Raw genomic sequence first — 20,259 nt, 5'->3', positions numbered from 1 at the left:
ATTGTATAACCTGCTCATTAACTAGACTCCCGTGGCCACCAAGCTTCCTCTGTTGCCTTAAGGAACCTGCAGAAATAGAAATTCTGTCCCTCCTCAGTATGTCAGCCTCATCCCTTCTAACTCTTTGAAAAAAAAGTAATGTTGAGGTTGTGTCTCTTACAAGAAAAAGAGCTGGAGCCCTCACTTTACTCTCCAAACCACCCCCAGAAGAAGTTTCATTTGTACAACTAGCCTTCAACACTGACTAGGTGAGTGCAAGGGTATTCAGTCTTCTTGGAAACTTAGAAGCCTGGCAAATCCACCTCGAAAATTGATCTGAAGTAAGAGAGCTTTCGAGAGCTTGGTCGGACACATCTGTGGGGGAATGTGTATGTGCCGCATAAACACCAGAGCAGGGTAAGCAAGCTTCTTCATCAGGTGCAAATGGATCTGGGACCTCCCATCCATTTACACTTGATGGGAGGCTTGCGTATCCTAACAGCCAGCAAACATACTGCCTTTTGCCAAAGGTCAGGCTGGGAAAAATGATGATACCACACAGCCTGAAGAAGAGCCTCTACTCATCTTTTCAGGGAGAAAAGGAAGACCACATGTGGACAAAGACCAGATCTTTCTACTCTCATGATTTATGAAGATCACTTTGACTTAGCCAAGTGTCCCATAGATGTTATGTGAGGCCAAGACAACAGGTGTGAATATATTTTTTGAATATGTTCATCTTATATGACACATAAAAATTGGCTGCCTTTTCAGAGGTAAACCTGTTACAGAGTCACAAAACATTTTAATGTGGAAACGAAAAACCACTATAAACTTGGAAAGGGTGTTTATTTATCAACTACCTAACTTATGCAGGTACTGTGCTAAGAACTTTGTGTAAATTTTCACATTTAACTCTCACAATAACTTAATAAAGAATAAGTTCTGTAACTTGTTCAAGAGAGAGGGGCATTCATGACATCTCAGTTCAACCACAAAAACATTTTTTTAAAAACTGGGTGTATGAGAAAGAGATAAATCCTACTGTTTTTCCAGCCTCTTTTAGCTCATAGGGTGCTAATTCCAAGACTGTTTCCTCCTGGATCTGTCCCCTGGCTTTTGTCAAGTGCCTCATTAGGAACATGGAGACCTAGGTAATTGTGTGTTCTCACATGTAAGTGTTCTAGGAATACTGTGGAAATAAGTGAATGTACTATACTCCACCAGCGGCCAGAGCTATCCGTTCTACATATCCCTCCCTTCCTCAACGATATCTTCCCTGAGATGCAGATGAGGAATGCTGCCAGTAGAGAGCCCCGCTCTGGCCGTCATCCTCTGGCCAACAATAAAAAATTACTTCACAATTGCCTGTGAAATAAACCACGCCCAACTCAGTGGTTTAAAACAGCCACTAGCACCACCATTCATCGTCTTTCACAGTTTTGGGGTTGCCTGGGCTCGGCTGGGCAGTTCTTCTGCTCTATGTTCCCTTCAGTGCGCTGGAACATTCGAGCTGACTTGCTCACGGGACTGGTAGTTGGTGCTGGCTGCTGACTGGGGCTCAGCCAGGGCCCCATGAGTGTGGGCAGCAATTTCTTCCTTCTCTTCCTGGCTTCTTATAGCACCGTTCCCAGAGGGGTGTTCCAAGCAGACAAAACCAGAAGTTGGGGGGCCTAGCCTTGGAAGTAACATGGTTTCACTTCTGCCACTTGCCAGTGGTTACAGGAAGTCAAGCGCTAGCCCTTCTTCTTCAAAGGAAGGGCAGTGGATTTCGCTTTCGGATGGGAGAAGTGGCAAAGGATTTGAAGGATTTGAAGCTGTCTTTAATTCTCTGCCTCTCTGGTTAGACTGCTGGCCTGTCTGGGGCTTCTCTGAGTGTAAAAGGAGGGGCTGTTCATCCCCAGGAGGAGCCCTGGGTCACCTTCCCCGCAAAGCATCCAAGCCGGTGAGGGAAATCTCAGGGTCAGGCGTTTCCTCCTTGTCGGCTCCCCGGGGCAAAATAGTGACGTGTGGCAGAAGAGTCAGCCAGACCTCTGAGTCTCCGCTTCCTCATCAGAGAAAGACAGAATTCCTGACTGCTTTCAGTTGTCGGGAAGAGCAAACGCACGTTCGACCTTCAGCCAGCTATGACTAACTACTTAATGTCCCCTTGCGCGGCAACACTATCTTTAAATCTAGTCCCTTTAGAGAAACTCTGCGACCACCCAAAATGTTACTCCCTTTTCATGACAGCCTCTCCCCTGTGCCCCCCCCCCCCCCCCCAGCGAATGGAGGTGGTCCCGGCACGAGTTGTCATGGTCGCCACTGGCTACGACTCCTGCTGGGGGTCACACATTTTTGCGGAGACATTCTGAGGAAACTCTTCTTCAGCAGGGGCAGTGGAGTCCACAGACCTGCCTTCAGGAGACATAAAACCCCTCTGTTACTGTGAACTTGAAGGTCCTCTAAGCCTGGCTTCAGAGAAGCCCCAGAGGGGAGCCAGTAGGAAGTGTTAACCTCAAGGCATTTACTAAAGCACAAAGCCATTACAAGTTAAAAAAAAAAAAAAAGGCAAAGGACTCAAATGCAACATCTTAACATAGCTTTTTTGTTTTGTAGTAACAGCTACAGAACTGCTCGGCAAGCCATTTCTTCAAGAAGGGGGTTTAGGCTAAATACACATTTAAGGGAAAAGAACAGAAAAACAATTGCTGAAAACTATACTTTCAAAACTCTTTGTATTTCAAACAAATTGACTGTGTTAATAACCGCAGATCGACAGTAGGGTGAGCCTCAATCTTTATACGTTGGGAGACTATCTCTGATTTTTCTTATTGATTTCTCCCTTTGGATACACTTTTGCTAATTCGCAACTTAATGCTCAACTATAGCCTGGATGAGTTATCCCCTGTTGAGGCTGTCTGGATTTTAATTTGCTGTGACAATGTTTGTTTTCCTTAAAAAAAAAAAACAAAAAAAAAACAACCTCTAATTAACAGCAACGACAAAAAAAAAATGGGTCAACAAACCAGTAAATATTTAAACAAGTGTCACGTTTTATTTGAAAAGTTGTTTGGAGATGGCTGGCAATTTATGAATAAATTACAGACATACCCTCTCCCTTTCTTGGACTTTGGGGATTTATCAGTGATCCCAGTTCTTCTGGAATACAGGCTCTGTGATTTGATTTCATTCCACTCCAACCAACCCCTTCTTCTCAAAACAGTGTGTGGCAAGGAATTTCTTTTATTTAAAGTGAAAAGAATTTACATTCCTTGTTTTATTAAACTTGAGAGCATCTTCAGGAGAACTTTGCTCCCTCTGCAGGTGGAAGGCCTTAGGGGGTTGCAAAACTAGGGACAGTCACCTCTGTTTTAGAATATCAGGAGGGACTTTATGATAAAAGGAAGTCTAATGTTTCGTTCCTGATTCTGTTCTTTCCATGCAAAAAGGAAATGTGAACATTTTGAGACCCCGCTCCGTGGACAACTGGGTTGGAGCTGCCTGGACCACTGAGGCCTGTCAGATGGTTCCTGGTGCCCTGTGGCTTTGAAAACATAAATCGGTTTAGGGCGAAGAGTCTCTAAGTCATCAGTGAAGTGTCAACATGTGATTGACAGACGGGGAGCCCCGCCCCCGCCCCGCCCCCTCTGCGAGGTTCTGCGCGCTCCTCGAACGCGGTGCAGCTCCGCTGGGTTCCTTTGCTCTGGCTGTTCTTGTCGTCTGGAACCCGGTCCCCTCAGACCCCCACAACCTTCAGAGCTTTGTTCCAGCGTTGCCTTATCAGAGAGGCTCTCCAGGCCCTTACAGTTTCTTCTCACTCTCCTTGCGGCTCTAAAGCCCCTCCCGCTTTAGAATATTTATGGTCCTTACCCCGCCTGGCGCCTTCGGTATTCATTTGTGCGTTTACTTTCGGCCTCCAGCAGACTCGGATGCTTCCTAAGGGCAGAGACTTTGTTTTCCTCATTGCTCTTCCCCCAGCACCTAGAGTTGTTCTTCAGACACAGTAAAGAATCAATAAATGTTTGCTAAATGAGTGAATGAAAAGTTCAAGGTCCGTGTTCCTCTCCGCAGGCCTGGGTCTGGACTGAAGTCAAACGCGGAGGTCCTTGGGCGCTCTGGCATCGGGAGAGGCAGGTCGCTGTCTGGAGGCGAGCTGGAGCTCTGCGGCCATGGTCTCCGGGGCGGGAAATGTCCTGTGTCTCAGATCCCAGGTTCCGGCGGTTCTCGGCAGGGAGGAGCTGAGAACAGACTTAACCTCCCAATCTGAGGTGGGGCCGGAGGAGAGCTGAGCGGTTTAGATGGTCTGGCACGCGGATTCTCAGTCTGCATACGCGCCACACGGAGGGCGGATAATCCTTTGTTGTGGATGTTGCCCTGTGCATCATAGGATGGTTAGCAGCATCTCGGGCCTCTAGCCACTAGCTGACAGTAGCTCCCTCCTCCCCAGGTGTGACAACCAGAAGTGTCCCCAGACATCGTCCAATGTCCCCTGGAGGCCTAAACCATCCCCACTGGGGACCACTGGTGTAGCAGCTAAGAGTTGCAACTGCAGGGCCCCGGGACCAAGCAGGCTTTCCTACATCATTTCCACGTTCAGCGATGGAGCGGGTAGTGATGAGATAGAGAAACATAGGGTTCAAAAATTAGAAATGGTTTGAAAGGTCATCGGACTCAGTGGTCTTGAACTTTCACCTTTGCTTAATTAGCTGGAACAATAAGAGCAGGATACTCTTGTTAAGCTTGTATCTTTCCTTTTTCCTTCCCTCCCCCTTACTCCCTTTCCCCTCACCTTGAGGCACTGCTCCCAGAAATTTAACCAACAAGCGTGGATAAAACTCGTTGAAAAACCTCCTTCTTATAGGTGAGGAGAAGAACAAGACTGCTGGGAACTCAGAGTGAAACAACAAATTAGTCTAGGGCTGTCCTCAGACTTCTTCCTTCCACCCTGATTTCTAATCCCCTTTTCTCTCCAACACAGTTGGCAGACCATTTGCTTTCTTGGAGCCTGTTGGGTGCTGTAAATATTTCAGTGGATCCAGAGAGACCTGGGATCAAGCAGAAAATGCCGGGAATGATTAATCTGCCTCTACCATTAGAACCAGGAGGACAATGGGACATGGGGAATGGCCACTCATGGTGGCCCAAGGTCTGACCTGCTGGGCTGGGACAAGGCCCCAGCACTGGGCTATGCGGAGAAGACCGACAAAAGGAAATGGAACCCATGGGCCCACATGGTGAAGGTGCTGGCTGTCATTGTCCCACTACCCAGCTAAGAGCCACTACTAGAAGATGTTTCTCTGGTTTGTAGCCACCATCTTGAACTGGTCTCTGCTTGTCCTTCCTTCAAATGGCACGTCGGGAGGATATTTACCCGTAGCTGACGGTGGGCTGTCTCTGCCAAGTGTTTTGTTACTTTATGGAGGAAAGAGGTTGCCTGGAAATACATTCCACTGGATATTAAAGAATGCATTTTCCTGATTTATAGTCAGGCTAGGCAAGGTTGTCTGAGAGGCAAGGAACCAATGGGAATATCCATTTTGACCAATGATTAATTATTATATCTAAAGTGATGTTTTCCTATCAAGTGATAGGCTGGAAAAAGAGACTACAGCTTGCTAGGTTAGCACCACGGGTCACAGATGTTGTCTCTGCATTTTCAGATTATATTATCCATTACAGGCAGTACCTTCTCATTTAGAAACATAATTTGTTGTTCTCTCAGACAAAAAAAAAAAAAAAAAGGAAGAAAGAAAAGGGGGAAAAAAAAGGCTGACATTTCACATGCAAGCCAAAGATTAGAATCACTGCACAGGACCACATATGGAAGTACATTAGGATGGGGTGTCCGTGAATCAAGGACACGAGGCAGCCTGTGCAGAGAGAGATGTAGTCAGCAGTGACTTCTGATCTTTATTATGCAAATGTGCGGCCCTGAGAGCCAGGCTGTTTAACCTCATCAGGGGAAATGTCACTGATCATTTCAAGCTCTAAATGTAGCGCAAGCATTAGTACTATTATGTTATTATTATTATTATTTGCAGGGCATTATGTAAGCCCGAGCCCTCTGATTAAGCTCAGCCCCTACTTGGCCAGACCCTCTGGGGCTGCAGATCAGTTCCTCTGGGTATTAAAAAACAAACAGACAAGCAAACATGTTTTGCTCTCTCTCTGTAGTGTTTGTGGAGGGGGCGCTTTCCAGACCAGCTGGAGATGGGGGAGGAGCTCAGTGTCCAATTTGCCGCCCCACCTGCTTGATGACAGGCCACCTCCTCTCTGCTGTGGTCCCATGCCCCAGTGGCAGTGGTATGGAGATGAAACTTAAACAGAGTGTGGCGCCAGGGCAGGAGAAGGGACAGCTCAGGGGGTGGGAATGGTGAGGAGGACTGGAGAGAGAGAGAGAGACACTGCATGAGATTAGAGAGGGAGGGACCTAGGGGGAGAAGCCCTTGACTCCAGCTCAGGTATCACTGTTACCTTCTAGAGCCATAGGAACACTGAAGGCAACTGCATCTAAGAGGTGGAGATAAAAAGAGCTTTGGATCAAGAAACAAAGCATTAAGAAACGGAAGTCAAGGAGAAGAGAAACAACCAGGGGCAGTGATGAATGGCCCAGGGTAACAGAAGGCAGAGGCAAGACACAGGCTACCCATCTCCAGCATCCAGGTTTTAGGACCTGAGCTGGTAGAGTCTTGGCTTCCAGAAGAAAAGACTCCTGATGCAGGAAGCTAAGAGACATACAGCCATACTGAAATTCGGGGGAAACAAAAAGCAAGTTGTGTGTCTCCCCTTTTCCTCCCACAGCCTGGGGCGAGGGGAAAGGTCCAACTTGAATACATCAATATTAATAAATAACTTTAATAAGTAATAAGGAGGGAGATTGGCTCATTGCATAATTGGAAAGACTAGAAACTTCTCCATAGACCTTTAGAGTTCCTCTCGTCTAGACCCAAATCTTTTAGCTATGAACACTGACATCGGGATCCCAAGCCAATTAAACCGACTTCTTGGGAGTGGGGTCCATGTCCATAGTCATTAAAGCTTCCCAGGAATTTCGAATGTGCTGCCATGGCTGGGAACCTCTGTTTTAAGTTCTGGAGAATATAAACTCCATAAAAGCAGGGATTCTTGCATGTTTGTTTTCTGCAATATCCCCTAGCGTCTTGCACAATGCCTGGCACATAGCAGAACTTGAATGTAGATTCAAAGCGTGAACAGGTAATGGGTGAAACAAGGCATTTCTGCAAGAGAAACAAGTCTGTATGAGGCCATTCAAGACATCTGTGGAGAGAGTTACCTCCCAGGCCCCCACGAGCCACGCTCTCAGGCTCATGTTTGTGCCTCATTGTTCTAGCGTGAGTGGACACGCGACATGTTCCCAGGTCTTCCTGAGGGTACAGCAGAAGTAGTACCTGTGGGACCATAAATTATTTTTATAGACTAGCCCTGGGGAGGCAGCATGGACCTCCTTCCATGGGCCATGCTTCCTGAAGGCTTCCCTGGATCCCGGAGGAAAGCCTGTTGTCTTATCTCCAGCCCTTTCTGGGGATGGCCGCCACTGACACGGAAGATGAGAGGTTTGAACATGAAGGAGTGAAAAGGGAGGGCACCTAAGCTGGAGACTTACTCGAAGCTCAAATCAATTCTGAGTAATTAATTCAGATCACTTAGTAGACAGTGACTGAACACCGGGCACGTGGCAGAATCTGTATTAAAGGTTCAGGATACCAAGGGAAGTAAGGCACGGTCCCTGCCTCTAGGGAGTGGCCAGTGGCAGGGGGGCGAGGTCTCCTGATTTTCCGGCTGGGCCCTAGACCGAGCACCAAGCTGAAGGTTATTACACCCAGTCCCTGACCCCAATCCACCTCTTCCCCTTCTCCCAAGCTTCGGAATTCCCTTGTCAAAAGGAATCTGCTCTTTATGGAAGCGGAGTATGTAGACGGACCAAAGCGCAGCTGCTCCGGGGTGTGAAAAGTCCAGCTGGGCCACATCTCCTTCGCTTGTCTCTCCATCCCTCCTCAAGACACTTGGGGCTGAGAACAGCTCTAAGAAACCTGCTTCTCTAGATGGAGCAAGAGTCCTTCAGCCGGATGCTGGGAGAAAGGGGTGAGGGGGCAGCGTTCTCTTAACCCACATGAGACGGTGCAGCGTACCCCCATGAAACCTTTGAGCTGAGAGACGCGTTGGGATCTCATGATTTATACCCATTTCCACAAAGCAACATGCTGTATGAAAGAAAAAAAAAATATTTGGGAGGTAGGAAGTTTGCCTTAACCCAAACTTGGCAGTGTGACTGACGAGTTCTCCTCTGGAAGTTCCTTCCATGTCTCAAAGCTCAGTCTCCACATCTCTAAAATGGGGATGACAGGGATTACTTGACAGGGGTATTGTGAACGATAGAACTTAGGACTATTTTGAAATCCTGTTGTTTGAATCCTATGAGATTGTTTTTTCACCACAGGGCTCCAAACTTTTTGAAGGCACGGGAAACACTTTCTTTATCTTTGCATCCGCTATCTCCGACACTATAAACAGCTGGCACACATCGGTGCTTCAGTGTCTGCTTCTCAGAGAGGCCTGCCCATACACTTCATCCCAGTATCCCCTTATTCGTCATCACGCTCAAACAGTAAGCACACTCCCTGCCGCGTGTAGCCCGAGTGTGTTAGTAACTTTCCCTGCCAGCGGCTGAGGGATGGTCAGCGGTCACTTCTGGTGGCCTTTACTTCCCTCCTGGTCCTGCTCGAGGTCTGGTCGGTGATACATTTTGCATCAGTGGAGGGCGATCTTTTTTTTTTTTTTTTTTAAAAAATCTCTCTCACAGAGAGAGATCACAGTAGGCAGAGAGGCAGGCAGAGAGAGAGAGAGAGAGAGGGAAGCAGGCTCCCTGCTGAGCAGAGAGCCCGATGCGGGACTCGATCCCAGGACCCCGAGATCATGACCCGAGCCGAAGGCAGCGGCTTAAACCACTGAGCCACCCAGGCGCCCCAGAGGGCGATCTTTTCTCCAAGGCAGGAGACCTGTCCCCCGGGCTACAAGAGGAGAGGTACTGCTGGGAGGGAGGCTCAGGAGGAATGCTGGGGTGTGGGCAGAGAGCTGAGCTGATTTGGTGCAGGAGCGTTTCCCTGGCACCTCTTTGGGGCACAGGCCAGACTGTGCTGCTGGAAAGAGCTAGCGAAACCACACATTCAATCGCAGGTGGAATCAGTGTGCCGTCTGGCCCTTTGCTACTCACTCAACTACGTCTTGTTAGTTCCCTTCAGAGCCTCAGCACGATGTCTTGTATGTCATCCATCTCTACACTGACTATAATTCCCAGGAAATCGGGGGCTTATCTGCCTTGGTGGCCAGAGCCTAGAACAAGCTGATACAGAGGAAGTGCTCAAAATATATTTGTGGAATGGAGAAATAAATGACCAGCAGCTCTTTCGTTACTATGAGCAGTAGCAGTGGTTGTGAGATGAGTCGGAATCCACACAAGCAGATAAAAGTGAATCATCTTTGCCAGGCCCCCCAGCAAGGATGAGAAGGGCCTGAAGCCATTTGAGTTGCCTTCTCACAGAACGTAGCCCGGGAACCTGTATTTGGGATGGAGGGTTTCCTCTGGCCTCCATGAGAAGGCCCTTCCTGCTGTTCTGCGCAGAGTGAGTGAGGTTTTGTGACTAGACGGGGGCTGCCCGGGAGCCTGACCTGGAGGTCCCCCAGGAGTGCGGTGGGGGCGCACCCCGTCGTCCATGGGCTCTGCACCATTCAGAGGCTCCAGACGGCTCGGGCCCTGTGCCAAGCTGCTCGGTTCCAGTGGGAAAGCTGACCTTGGCCAGGAAGAACCAGGAAGAGGCACAAATGACTCATTGTCCCACATCCTCCAAGGTAAAAACCGAGCAGTGTGTGTGGCCTTTGGGGCTGGACATTATTGCCGCCTTGGCTTCCCCCACAGTCAAAATAAAAGCACTCAGCCAGCAACACATGCGCCGCCTAGGAATGCGACCAGTGGGTCTCCTTTGTGGCCCCGTTCCCCATGCTTTTTCTGCAGTTAGAGTTTCAAAATTCTGTCCGTAGAACATGATGGTTTCCACTTCTAAAAGTAGAGCACGATTCCGTTTTAAAGACTTAAGGCAGCCTTCATTTTCAATCAAGTCCATGTGACATTTTATGGCCTCGTGGGAGAAATGTGATATGTTTTCTGATCACGTGGGAAGGAGGTCTTGCTTGAATGTGCTTTATTTTTATTCAGGAGTTCGGCATCCAAGTCACTTATTCCTAAAATGTGCTCCTGCCTCTAGATTTCCACTAGAGGGCACTCTTGGAAAATATTTATCAATATATATTTTATTGCTCTGTCTAGGAAAATGCTGTGTTTTAAAATGAAGAGAAAAAAAAAACAACTAGTCCATCTAAATTTCAGACGGCCTATGCCTTCAGTTGGAACTCTTCCTAATTCTCCTAGAAGCGCAGCCAGAGAGGGAAGCTGGGAAGCGAACAGGCAGCTGCTTCCCCCTTCCCCTGTCCTTTTGTCCACATGGGATGCAGCTGGCCAAGCAGCTAAGCCTGCCCACCAGCCCGAGCCCAACCCCCTCTGCTCCATGGGGGACTGGCACCCACAGACTGGGACTCACCTAGCAAAAGGGGCTGTGAGACGCTGAATTTCGGGGCCTCTGGAGTTCAGCCTTTGCGGAGCTCCCCTCCAAGGAGCTTATCTGCTGCCCTTCCCTATAAGCTAGCAGTGGCCGGAAATCCTCAGAAAAGTGCCAGGAAAGGTCAGGGGGCAGCTGGGTGGCCAACAATTAAAAATAGGGCTTCCGGGCAGGCAGCCATGGAGATCTTGCTCGATATGTTAATAAGTGTAAATAAGACCGAGTCTTGGTGCTAGAAGGATGCTGTGCGGATTTTGTGTAGCCAGGGTGGTCCAGGGGAGTGGTGAGCAGTCTCCCTGCCTCCCACCCTCCACAGCCCGTATTAGAAAAATAAATATTTTTTGTACCCAAAAAGAAATAACACCATTGAGTTCCATTGGTGGAGGTGGGGGAGAGGGGGAAGGGATTATTCTTACAATTTTCTTACCCAATGAACAGAAGAATATCAATGGGTACATTAGAACAGCTTTTAGCCACTAAAACCTCAATTCTGGGGCACATCTGAGACACAGGACCTCGCTCTCCCATCTCTGACATTCCTGTGACCCCTTGGAGTTAACGTCATTCCGTTATGTGAGTGACCTCATTCCATCCCGGAAACAGCTCCGGGAGGTGCCACCGTCTGTGTCATTTCAGAGCAGGAAACCAGACTCAGGGAGTAGTGGTGTTTTGACGAGGGACGCAGCACAGGGGTGGGACTGGGGTTAGCAGCAGTTCACGGTCTTCCACGTATCATTCCACAGAGTATCTGCCGTGTGCCTGGCTCGGGGCTAGTGACCAAGAGGATGCTGCTTCTCGCCCTTCCTCAAAGACAGGCTCTCTAAATGTCAAGGCAAGCCCTTGGCCTTCACTTGGAAGTCGTCCTCATTCTCCCAGAAGCACAGCTAGAGAAGGAAGCCAAAGAGCACAAAGGCGGCTGCTTCTTTTTGGGTACATGTGTGTCTCGGGGTGGAAAGAGCTTCGCCCTGCTCGGGGAGGCTGGGGAGGGCAGCAGGGAGGGCCCTTCCCTTCCCGGAGATGTCTCACGTACTGGAAGATCAGGGCTAGTCCAAGGGCCCAGGGCCACAGCTTGCTTCAGGCCCAGACTGCCAGGCAGGTGTCTACCCCATTCCTTTTGGGAGCCATTCCCTGCTGCTGACCTTGGCCCCTCTGTGACCTCCCATGCGTGAGCACAGAAGCAATCCTCAAAAGGCTTCTCTCTGTCCCGGGGTTTTGTGCTGCAGGCTTCTTCACGCTCTGTTCCTCTTTGTGGAGGGGCCACGGGGCTGCATTTGAAAGTAGCCTTGAGGACTCTGGGGAGAAGCTAGGTGGCTGCTGGCGACTCTGAAGGGCTGCCTTGTGGCTGGGGGCTGCAGTGGTGCAGGGAGTCGTAGGAGCGATGGACAGAGGGGCGGGGGGAGGGGGGCGGCAGTAGTCTCCCAAGCGAGCTCTGCAGACCATGCTCTCGCTCTGCTCCATTCCCATTTTTTTTTCCATGAACTTATATGACTTTATAACTAAAACCACAGGCGCGCACACACACAGGCGCGCGCGCGCGCGTGCACGTACGCTCACATGCACACGCACAGAGCTTTAAAACGTCGCTTCTGTCCAGTTTGTCAAGGAAAGTAACACCATATGCTGTAACAGTGAGTGCACATATGGGTAGAGCCCTCGCAGAAATTCAGATGCAGCAGGGAATCTACATTAAAAGTGTGGTATATGTGAACAACAACAGATACAATTGGGGTCATCCCTATTTGATAATGCTGGTGTGTCCCACAGAGAATGGGAACAGAATGAAAAATGCAAACTGGGCATTTCGGAGGTTCTTTCTGCTTCAGGAATCTCTGAGGAGAGGATGAGGAGACGGGGAAGTGAGAGAGGCAGGTGCCACTGTGGTCCGAGCCCTGTGCTTTCCTCTGTGCTCCCGTCTCCTCTCCCCCACATCAACCAAACAAGAGGTGAGGTGAGTCAAGCTCAGGTCCGGGGACCCCAGGCTCCTGTCCTAAAAAGTGGGGTTTGAGGAACACAGGAAGGAGGGGGAAAGTGGGTTTCCCAGGGACAGAAAGGTGGCTATGGGTCCCCTGGTTCTTTGCTCTCAGAGATGGCTCAGAAGGTCCCTCCACACGACTTAACCAGGTGTGTTCCCACAAGCCAGGTGAACTGCAGAGTCGTGGGACCTGTTGCTCTCACACTCTAGACCGTTCATAGAGGAGACCATCAATGTGCCTCATGCTGGCCCAGGGAATCCCGGACAGCAAACTTGCTGGGGACAGACGCAAACAGCTGAAGGGGCTCATTCTGTTCACAGCCAGAGTCTTGGGAGGACTGGGGGCTTCTTGGATGAGCCAGGAGGGGTGCAGCTCGGTGGCAATCCTGGAAAGAGTTAAAAAGAAGAATACCTTCGATGGGGAAGGTCTCCGGGGATGGCCCCAGAGTGGCACAGCACTGACAGATTTCACAGCCCCCGTGAAGGGGAGGGGGCCGGGAAAGACGCAGCCAAGAAAGACTGTGCTCTGTGTTTGTCAGAACCATTCCGGCGCTGGGTGTGAATTCCTCCCACGTGGCTGTGTTGAGGAAAGCCCCGTGTGTGGGTGTCTGGTCAACACCCTTCCGACGGGCTGGCAGTGCTAGTCTATGACAGGAAGGGAAGGAGGATTTTTCTAAGCCTGAAGTGCCTTTAGACCAGTGGCTTTAATGCTCTTAAGAGGGAAGAAGAGAGGAAAATCAGATGCCCCAAGGGAACTGTCTCCTACTGCCCTTTACTAGGGAGCTTCGGGGTAAAGCCGTGGCACAGCCCACCCTGCCCAGCAGCCCCATGCCTTTCGCTGGACGGACTCAGCCACCAGGGCTCCCAGCCCAGCCCGGCCCAGCCAAGGAGAAAATTGTCCATTTAGATATTGTTCTGTTACGATTTGGCTGCTCATCTTTCGATGCCACTGAGTCAGATTTTCTCAGCTGTTCCGTCACTTCAAACGACTTGTTAAACAATGTCTTCAGACCAAAAAAATAAAAAATACAAGCAGATTAATAAAGCGCTCATGAAAGGGCTGAGACAAGGAGGCTGTCAGACCCGCACACAGAGAACGTTGAAATGCAGGCTCGCCTGAACTCAGGGACCTGCCTGACACCAGGGTGACTGTCGCCTGACTTTTCCTCTGTCTCCACAGAGTCGAGAGCTGCTTAGTGCCAAGTGTGATGTAGACACGTGTTCTGGATGGAGACAGAAACTCATTTTCCATCTGTCAAGCAACCTGACACAGAGCCGGTAATGATTTTCTGTCAGCCGAGGCCTGGCTGGATTTGAACCAGTGACCCAGAGGTAAAAGGCCCTGATGTAGGGCTCCCTCTACAATAACTGGCCTGCCTGGCCTTGTTATGCCTGGCCCAGTGCTCTCTCTTGCATCTGCCCATGCACGCTCCTCAGCCATTTGAGTTTTGGTTGGATCCTCACTTAGCATTTGGGGCTGAGTGGTTCATGTCCCGGGAGGGCAAGCGGGGATGCATGTGTGTCCTGGGAGAGTGAGAAGCAGAAGGGAGATGAAGGGCAGAGAGTCAGGGTCTCTTTGATGAGCTTGGGGCCAAAAGCTACATGCCTCTGCCAGGTGTCTGACCCTGACCTCAGGACCCTTGCACAGACAGCAGCCAGAGAGATGGCTCCCAAAGCAGATGGCGAAACAAGAAATGGGTATAGGAGAGGGATACTGAGTTCTAGATGCTCCGGCCTTGAAACTGTCATTATTATTTTTATTGACTGTTCTCATGAAAAGAAAAAAAGTCTTTTCAGAAGCATTTGTATATTGATTCTTATGATGCTTTCCATTCACTGAGTGATAGTTCAGTTACATGCTACTCTCCAAAAATAGTGTTTCATAATCAGAAGACATCTGTCCCCTGCCCCCCAGAATCAGGAAAGCAATCTGGAGGGCTTTACAGGTTAACTCATTATTCAATAAACATTTATTGAGGTCCCTAATATCAGGCAAGCATTCTGCTAGTCATCAGGGTTACAGAGATAAGAAAAAACAAATTCCCCATTGAAGAAATGAATTAATTTAGAGGGGGAGAGATATGTGGACAAAGATAGTCTGGCACAACCTGGTAAGTGATATCATAGCAAGTGAAGAAATTCAGTAGGCAATTGGTAATAACCAATGATTGTGTCTCTTGGCGGTGGGGGCTGTGGTGGGACCCTGAAAATGGGGAATCATTAGCAGAGGTGCTGGCTGTGTCAGCAACCCAGGAGGAAATCCAGGCTTCACCACGTATAAGCAGTGGCACCTGGAACTTAGCTTCTTGGAGCCTCCACTTTCTAATCTATAAAATGGGAATGATCACACCAATGTCAAAAATGTCATAAGGGTTAAGTGGGGTGATTCACATAAAGCATTTAGCGGGGCTCTTGGCATGTGGCAGGCGATTGATAAATGGGCCCTGGATTGGAGAAAGGTATTATTGGAGGAAAAAAGTAACATTTTTAAGGTACTTTAAGACAGTGGCAGTGGAGTGAGGAAAGTGGAGATGAAGGAGAGGATTTGTAGTAGGATCGAGAGAATTTGGTGACTAGTGAAGATGAAAGGGGAGAGGTGGAGGTCTTGGGGGAGGTCACCAGGCCTGGTTGCTGTGGCAGCATAGAGGCGGGCTTGGCGAGGACTGAGTGTAGGGAAAGGAAGAGGTGGCTGGCTTTGCTTCAGGCACGTGGGGTGCCTTGAGGATACCTATATGGGAATGTCCAATGTAGGGCTACCTACCTACCCGGGAGCTCTTGCTGGTTCACAGAAGGTGGTTGATGCTAGAACTGTGGGAAAGGAACTGGGAAAGGCTGGGGGTGGGGGATGGGAAGAGAAATCAGATGCCAGAATTCCTAGAAATGTTAACCTTAAAGGGATGAGTGGAATGGACAGGCAGCCATGCCAGGACCACGGTGGCACTCTCGAGCGGAGAGGGAACGTTTCAGCCTGGATGCAGGGAGCTCAAGGAACTGTCCTATGAGAGGGCTATGACCACAGTGCCTGCTCTGGGAGCAGCCCCTAAACCAGACCTCATCCCAGGCAGGCAGTAGTCAATTGCAATCAATATGGGGGCAGCTCTGTCTGTGAAGTGCTTCATCGGATGGTTCCGAGCCAGACTCACGGCTTTTGGGGAAGTTGGGCAAAATTTCTGCTTGGAGTTCTTTGGAGGAGGCAGAAAAAGGCACGACCCAGCTAGCAATGGTGGGGTGGGAGGAACTTCCTATCCCTGCTAGAAGACAGGGATTGCTGCAACCATCTTGAAATTCAGAATCCGATATCTTCATTAACTGATGAAGTAAGACTCATGCCCTGGTCACTTCCTGACTTGACTAGTGACATTTAATGGACTTTGTAATAGGTCATTTGCATAATTAGAAGTCATGCAGAACTGAGCCTGACACCTGACTCGACATGTCCAGCATGGTTCACCCAGGTCCCATCCGTTGTTGGGCAGTGATAATGGCTGCCACTTACTGAGCGCTTGCCAAGTGGCAGGAGCTGTGACAAGCTGTTTGTGGAGATTATCACATTTGATCCTAGTAACAAACCTAGGATGTCACACCAGTCTCTTTGTGAGGCGAAAGAGAGGTGAGCTGTAAACGGTATTTTGCTCCATCTCCAACAGGCACGGGACTTCTTGGGCACAGCTGCGGGGTGGCGGCAGCTAAGGGGGCAGGGATGCTGTCGGAACACACCACACATGAGACGCTGACAGCAGTAACGCCCAGGTAGGAAGTCATGGTGGGCACATCCTGGTGGAAAAGATACAGGATGAGTTTTGAGCACATTGACAAAACCAGCCCAGGATGCCACGCTGACAATGGCGCTCTCTGTGAACACCCAGAGTCAGAGCCTAGAACCTCCATTAGTGAGCACAAATCAACCACGTGGCCAGGATTTCACATCTGAAACAGTGCGGATTGAGGGAATGATCCACGTGTACGGTGGAGGCTAGGATCGGCCTCTTCAGTGTGTTGTCTTTTCCTGTCAGCAGACTCTAAGGCCTGGTTTCACAGAAACCCTGCGCTCCTTCCTTCCGACTGTCTGGAATTCCTGAGTTGTTGAAATCATCCAGGGGACCCTCGATGTCTCAGAACGATGCTGGAATTTCATGGGTCTCGTCCTCACCCGTGTCCACAAACACATGTGCCCCGATAGATTGTTAGTGACAGTCATTTACCGTTCAATACAGTTTACTGGTTCTGTAGATGAGTTCCAAGGCTCTATGAGAAATTTTTCCCCCCTTTATTTTTTTTAATTTATTATTATATTTTTTAATATTTTTTAATTTTTATTTATTTATTTGACAGAGAGGTCACAAGTAGGCAGAGAGGCAGGCAGAGAGAGAGGGAGAAACAGGCTCCCCACTGAGCAGAGAGCCCGATGCGGGGCTCGATCCCAGGACCCTGAGATCATGACCTGAGCCGAAGGCAGAGGCTTAAACCACTGAGCCACCCAGGCACCCCTCCCCCCTTTAAATGAGGTTCTATTTTACTCACATTTGAGAAACCGTCCTATGGTGTAAGATTAGTTGGCACGCTAGAGAGAGTAAACTCTTATAAGACTTTCATTTATGTCTATTTACAAACCAATGATAGGATGATAAACATAATAATCTGTATCTACTCTTCGTAGTGTGTTAAAACTCCTATGAGGGAAACTCTTATTTTTCATGCATATAAAGCAGTCACAAATTCCGATTCACCCAACCTGATTTAGCCTGAATTATTGAGGGTTTACTGTGCTGTCCGAGCAGAGATGATGGAAGCTGTTTGCTTATCACCCCTGCAAAGTCACCTTGGAGAGTTCATATTTACAGAGCTACGAAGTAAGGCATTTCTCTGAGTAGCAAGAGGCAGCCCGTGTCTTACTCAGATAGGAACAGCATAAAGCAGTCCGTTTTCCTTGCAAATTAGTAATGATCTATATGTAGGGAAGCGCTCTTTCATCATTTTGAAGGTTCACATCCTACCTATTAAGATCACAATTGAGAAAATCAATGCGTGTTTTCTGGTACTGCACTGAACCAAGCACTGTGCTAGGTAGGCACTGCCGAGAAACAGAAATGGGGGCTGTGCTGTAGGAGACAAATGCAAAGTCATGATTAGATGATGCAAAGGTTTCAGAACTTGAAGGACAAGTTCTAAGGGTGTGTCACAGGGAGCAAGTCTGGCACAGGCTGGGGGTCGGGGGGGCAGAGCAGGAAAGCCTCGTGGAGGGGGCTGGCATCTCCAACAGCTTGCCAGGAGAAGAGGATTGCTAAGCCAAGAAGACAGCTGAAGAAGAAGACCTGAATATGGAGTTCTACACAAGGTAAGGCGCTTATAAAGAAACACCGTGTTTGGAAAAGGTGTTCCAAGGCTTCGTCTTTTCTATCCCTTCAAATATGACAAGGGTACCTAAAATTCAGAGCACTTAAATTTGGCCCCTTCTGTTGGCTATGTTTCTCTTTTGGTTGTCAACCCTGTTGCAGAGAAAACAACTCTAACCAAAAAAGCAAGGGTGAATTTTGGATTTTTAACATGATGCCATGGTGCAGGTATTGATGACATGGATACCTGCATGATTATGAAACTTATGTATTTTTAACCACAAATGCTACAATAGTGCCAGAATGAATAAAGAGAAATCGAGGTAGACTTAGAAGGCATTATGACTGCATCTAAAACCAGGTTAAAAATAAGCCACAGGTTTTCTCGTGATTTGTGAAATATCTTTGTTTAATCATAGAATTATTTCCATCTTCCATTCATCATAAATAATCCACTTTCTTATTTCACCAATCCTTTTGTAAAAATTTGGTATTTAGCATAAACAAACACTGAACATTAGCCAGAGGTGTGTTAGTTTTAAACAGAATAAGGAATTTAAAAAAAAATACAAAGTTTAAAACTTAGAAAAGAACACATGAAGATTAACATCACTCATTTAAAAAAAAATCCAATTTTGTAACAACCACTTAAAAAAATCCCAGGTGGAAAAATTAGTAAACATAAATATAATCTAATGTATTTCCTTCATAAATACATTTAGACAAAAAAATGCATGAATGGATAGCCTGACAGTGCAAAACATAATAATAAAATATTTTGAGGGGAATAATTAAATCCTAATAAGCATGAATTACAATAAATTTTGATTTTATTTTTTATTCTTTATGGAAAAATATGCCACAATATTTGTTTAAAAAAAGACATAGGCATAAATGTATCACTCAAGCCACCAAAATGCACTATGTAGAGATTATTTGAAAACAAAACACATTTTTTAAAGCACGTTATAGCATTTTCAGTTGAACCTTATCCCATAATCACACCTACTGTAGGTGTTAGACAATAGAGGTAGATAAGTTGGGGAGGAAAAAAAATCAGTATTCTAATGCTAGGGAGAAAGAATTTTATAGCTCAGACAGACAGACAGACAACCCCACTGCTTCCAAAATTCCAAGAAACTTGTACGAACAAAACATGAAAACCTTTCTATGCCCCATTTTTGAGCATCAAAAGTATTGAGCAAAATTACTGGAGTTTTAGATATAAGTGAAATTCTTGACAAACAGCCTGTCCACCACAGATTTTTGCAGAGTCTGGCGCTGGCCTTCACATTTACATTGAGGATAACTCTTGTGAAATTTATGAGTTTCAGTAATATTGAAATGGTTAGAAGAAACACGAGATGAGACCTGGTTGTGACGATAATACGAATTTATACCACTGATAAACCTCGTCGGTTTCAAAGGAATGATCTTTTCTGTTGCTGACCACACAGTCAGCATCGGTGTGACCCAGGATGCCAATACTGTCTGTCAAACCATGAAAGGACATGCAGAGAGGATGTGACAGAATGCTGGGCAGGAAACAGAGGAACGGTGTCCCCTAATTCTCTGTATTGCTTTCTTCTCTATTTGGGTCTAGTGAAAGTTTGTCCAACCCCACTGGAAGCAAAGATTGAATATTCTTTTGAAAGCTGATGCCCAACTGGGGACTGTTTTATTTGATCTTTTGGTTAATGAATGGTTTTGCATTTTCTGTGCCCATTTTTCTTTCCATCTGGCTAGACAGAATGTGTATATGTAACATTTGTTTGTGTCCATGACCTTTATATTTTTATTTATTCATAAGAACAATATGATTTAATTTTAAAAAATTGCTGCAAACATTTGTCAAATCTGCCAAGGAAATTTTCATTAATAACTTGTCTCAAATGCCTTAAGTGTGCTTAATTCAAGGATGAAACAGGCTGCTTCTGGCCAAAAGGGGCAATTTGTGCTCAGACATCTGTGTAACAAGAAAAAATTTTGGTCTCAGTTGTGGAATGTGAACATAATCCATCATTAATTGTTGCTGTTCTCAAACTGGAACATTTTTATGTCTCACATTTGGCTGTTAGGAGTTTGCAAGTGTGCTGGAAAACAGGTAAGAAAGAAATTGTGGCAGAAAAGGGGAAACTGGGCGCCTGGGTGGCTCAGTGGGTTAAGCCGCTGCCTTCGGCTCAGGTCATGATCTCGGGGTCCTGGGATCGAGTCCCACGTCGGACTCTCTGCTCAGCAGGGAGCCTGCTTCCCCCTCCTCTCTGCCTGCCTCTCTGCCTACTTGTGATCTCTCTCTCTCTCTGTCAAAAAATAATAAAATAAAATCTTTAAAAAAAAAAAAAAAGAAAAGGGGAAACTATCT

Source organism: Meles meles, chromosome 2, assembly GCF_922984935.1.
Source record: "Meles meles chromosome 2, mMelMel3.1 paternal haplotype, whole genome shotgun sequence".
Classification (NCBI taxonomy): Eukaryota; Metazoa; Chordata; class Mammalia; order Carnivora; family Mustelidae; genus Meles; species Meles meles.
The sequence above is the reverse complement of the archived record's forward strand: the minus strand, read 5'-3'. Positions refer to the sequence as shown.